Source organism: Bombina bombina, chromosome 1 (assembly GCF_027579735.1).
Source record: "Bombina bombina isolate aBomBom1 chromosome 1, aBomBom1.pri, whole genome shotgun sequence".
In the NCBI taxonomy this organism is placed as follows: Eukaryota; Metazoa; Chordata; class Amphibia; order Anura; family Bombinatoridae; genus Bombina; species Bombina bombina.
This window is the reverse complement of record NC_069499.1, coordinates 938,971,848-938,976,513: the sequence shown is the minus strand read 5'-3', so window position 1 is coordinate 938,976,513 and position 4,666 is coordinate 938,971,848.

Below are 4,666 nucleotides of genomic sequence, written 5' to 3'. Positions count from 1 at the left end.
GCCTACCCCAGTCATTCGACCGACGTTAAGGAGGAATATTTGCATAGGAGAAACCATATGGTACCGTGGTGACTGTAGTTAAAGAAAATAAATTATCAGACCTGATTAAAAAACCAGGGCGGGCCGTGGACCGGACACACCGTTGGAGAAAGTAATTTATCAGGTAAACATAAATTCTGTTTTCTCCAACATAGGTGTGTCCGGTCCACGGCGTCATCCTTACTTGTGGGAACCAATACCAAAGCTTTAGGACACGGATGAAGGGAGGGAGCAAATCAGGTCACCTAAATGGAAGGCACCACGGCTTGCAAAACCTTTCTCCCAAAAATAGCCTCAGAAGAAGCAAAAGTATCAAACTTGTAAAATTTGGTAAAAGTGTGCAGTGAAGACCAAGTCGCTGCCCTACATATCTGATCAACAGAAGCCTCGTTCTTGAAGGCCCATGTGGAAGCCACAGCCCTAGTGGAATGAGCTGTGATTCTTTCGGGAGGCTGCCGTCCGGCAGTCTCGTAAGCCAATCTGATGATGCTTTTAATCCAAAAAGAGAGAGAGGTAGAAGTTGCTTTTTGACCTCTCCTTTTACCGGAATAAACAACAAACAAGGAAGATGTTTGTCTAAAATCCTTTGTAGCATCTAAATAGAATTTTAGAGCGCGAACAACATCCAAATTGTGCAACAAACGTTCCTTCTTTGAAACTGGTTTCGGACACAGAGAAGGTACGATAATCTCCTGGTTAATGTTTTTGTTAGAAACAACTTTTGGAAGAAAACCAGGTTTAGTACGTAAAACCACCTTATCTGCATGGAACACCAGATAAGGAGGAGAACACTGCAGAGCAGATAATTCTGAAACTCTTCTGGCAGAAGAAATTGCAACTAAAAACAAAACTTTCCAAGATAATAATTTAATATCAACGGAATGCAAGGGTTCAAACGGAACCCCCTGAAGAACTGAAAGAACTAAATTGAGACTCCAAGGAGGAGTCAAAGGTTTGTAAACAGGCTTAATTCTAACCAGAGCCTGAACAAAAGCTTGAACATCTGGCACAGCAGCCAGTTTTTTGTGAAGTAACACCGACAAGGCAGAAATCTGTCCCTTCAGGGAACTTGCAGATAATCCTTTTTCCAATCCTTCTTGAAGGAAGGATAGGATCCTAGGAATCTTAACCTTGTCCCAAGGGAATCCTTTAGATTCACACCAACAGATATATTTTTTCCAAATTTTGTGGTAAATCTTTCTAGTTACAGGCTTTCTGGCCTGAATAAGAGTATCGATAACAGAATCTGAGAACCCTCGCTTCGATAAGATCAAGCGTTCAATCTCCAAGCAGTCAGCTGGAGTGAAACCAGATTCGGATGTTCGAACGGACCCTGAACAAGAAGGTCTCGTCTCAAAGGTAGCTTCCAAGGTGGAGCCGATGACATATTCACCAGATCTGCATACCAAGTCCTGCGTGGCCACGCAGGAGCTATCAAGATCACCGACGCCCTCTCCTGATTGATCCTGGCTACCAGCCTGGGGATGAGAGGAAAGGGCGGGAACACATAAGCTAGTTTGAAGGTCCAAGGTGCTACTAGTGCATCCACTAGAGCCGCCTTGGGATCCCTGGATCTGGACCCGTAGCAAGGAACTTTGAAGTTCTGACGAGAGGCCATCAGATCCATGTCTGGAATGCCCCACAGCTGAGTGACTTGGGCAAAGATTTCCGGATGGAGTTCCCACTCCCCCGGATGCAATGTCTGACGACTCAGAAAATCCGCTTCCCAATTTTCCACTCCTGGGATGTGGATAGCAGACAGGTGGCAGGAGTGAGACTCCGCCCATAGAATGATTTTGGTCACTTCTTCCATCGCTAGGGAACTCCTTGTTCCCCCCTGATGGTTGATGTACGCAACAGTTGTCATGTTGTCTGATTGAAACCGTATGAACTTGGCCCTCGCTAGCTGAGGCCAAGCCTTGAGAGCATTGAATATCGCTCTCAGTTCCAGAATATTTATCGGTAGAAGAGATTCTTCCCGAGACCAAAGACCCTGAGCTTTCAGGGATCCCCAGACCGCGCCCCAGCCCATCAGACTGGCGTCGGTCGTGACAATGACCCACTCTGGTCTGCGGAATGTCATCCCTTGTGACAGGTTGTCCAGGGACAGCCACCAACGGAGTGAGTCTCTGGTCCTCTGATTTACTTGTATCTTCGGAGACAAGTCTGTATAGTCCCCATTCCACTGACTGAGCATGCACAGTTGTAATGGTCTTAGATGAATGCGCGCAAAAGGAACTATGTCCATTGCCGCTACCATCAACCCGATCACTTCCATGCACTGAGCTATGGAAGGAAGAGGAACGGAATGAAGTATCCGACAAGAGTCTAGAAGTTTTGTTTTTCTGGCCTCTGTTAGAAAAATCCTCATTTCTAAGGAGTCTATAATTGTTCCCAAGAAGGGAACCCTCGTTGACGGGGATAGAGAACTCTTTTCCACGTTCACTTTCCATCCGTGAGATCTGAGAAAGGCCAGGACGATGTCCGTGTGAGCCTTTGCTTGAGGAAGGGACGACGCCTGAATCAGAATGTCGTCCAAGTAAGGTACTACAGCAATGCCCCTTGGTCTTAGCACAGCTAGAAGGGACCCTAGTACCTTTGTGAAAATCCTTGGAGCAGTGGCTAATCCGAAAGGAAGCGCCACGAACTGGTAATGTTTGTCCAGGAATGCGAACCTTAGGAACCGATGATGTTCCTTGTGGATAGGAATATGTAGATACGCATCCTTTAAATCCACCGTGGTCATGAATTGACCTTCCTGGATGGAAGGAAGAATAGTTCGAATGGTTTCCATCTTGAACGATGGAACCTTGAGAAACTTGTTTAAGATCTTGAGATCTAAGATTGGTCTGAACGTTCCCTCTTTTTTGGGAACTATGAACAGATTGGAGTAGAACCCCATCCCTTGTTCTCTTAATGGAACAGGATGAATCACTCCCATTTTTAACAGGTCTTCTACACAATGTAAGAATGCCTGTCTTTTTATGTGGTCTGAAGACAACTGAGACCTGTGGAACCTCCCCCTTGGGGGAAGTCCCTTGAATTCCAGAAGATAACCTTGGGAGACTATTTCTAGCGCCCAAGGATCCAGAACATCTCTTGCCCAAGCCTGAGCGAAGAGAGAGAGTCTGCCCCCCACCAGATCCGGTCCCGGATCGGGGGCCAACATTTCATGCAGTCTTGGTAGCAGTGGCAGGTTTCTTGGCCTGCTTTCCTTTGTTCCAGCCTTGCATTGGTCTCCAAGCTGGCTTGGCTTGAGAAGTATTACCCTCTTGCTTAGAGGACGTAGCACCTTGGGCTGGTCCGTTTCTACGAAAGGGACGAAAATTAGGTTTATTTTTTGCCTTGAAAGGCCGATCCTGAGGAAGGGCGTGGCCCTTACCCCCAGTGATATCAGAGATAATCTCTTTCAAGTCAGGGCCAAACAGCGTTTTCCCCTTGAAAGGAATGTTAAGTAGCTTGTTCTTGGAAGACGCATCAGCCGACCAAGATTTCAACCAAAGCGCTCTGCGCGCCACAATAGCAAACCCAGAATTCTTAGCCGCTAACCTAGCCAATTGCAAAGTGGCGTCGAGGGTGAAAGAATTAGCCAATTTGAGAGCATTGATTCTGTCCATAATCTCCTCATAAGGAGGAGAATCACTATCGACCGCCTTTATCAGCTCATCGAACCAGAAACATGCGGCTGTAGCGACAGGGACAATGCATGAAATTGGTTGTAGAAGGTAACCCTGCTGCACAAACATCTTTTTAAGCAAACCTTCTAATTTTTTATCCATAGGATCTTTGAAAGCACAACTATCCTCTATGGGTATAGTGGTGCGTTTGTTTAAAGTGGAAACCGCTCCCTCGACCTTGGGGACTGTCTGCCATAAGTCCTTTCTGGGGTCGACCATAGGAAACAATTTTTTAAATATGGGGGGAGGGACGAAAGGAATACCTGGCCTCTCCCATTCTTTATTAACAATGTCCGCCACCCGCTTGGGTATAGGAAAAGCTTCTGGGAGCCCCGGCACCTCTAGGAACTTGTCCATTTTACATAGTTTCTCTGGGATGACCAACTTGTCACAATCATCCAGAGTGGATAATACCTCCTTAAGCAGAATGCGGAGATGTTCCAACTTAAATTTAAATGCAATCACATCAGGTTCAGCCTGTTGAGAAATGTTCCCTGAATCAGTAATTTCTCCCTCAGACAAAACCTCCCTGGCCCCATCAGACTGGGTTAGGGGCCCTTCAGAGATATTAATATCAGCGTCGTCATGCTCTTCAGTATCTAAAACAGAGCAGCCGCGCTTACGCTGACAAGTGTTTATTTTGGCTAAAATGTTTTTGACAGAATTATCCATTACAGCCGTTAATTGTTGCATAGTAAGGAGTATTGGCGCGCTAGATGTACTAGGGGCCTCCTGAGTGGGCAAGACTCGTGTAGACGAAGGAGGGAATGATGCAGTACCATGCTTACTCCCCTCACTTGAGGAATCATCTTGGGCATCATTGTCATTATCACATAAATCACATTTATTTAAATGAATAGGAATTCTGGCTTCCCCACATTCAGAACACAGTCTATCTGGTAGTTCAGACATGTTAAACAGGCATAAACTTGATAACAAGTACAAAAACG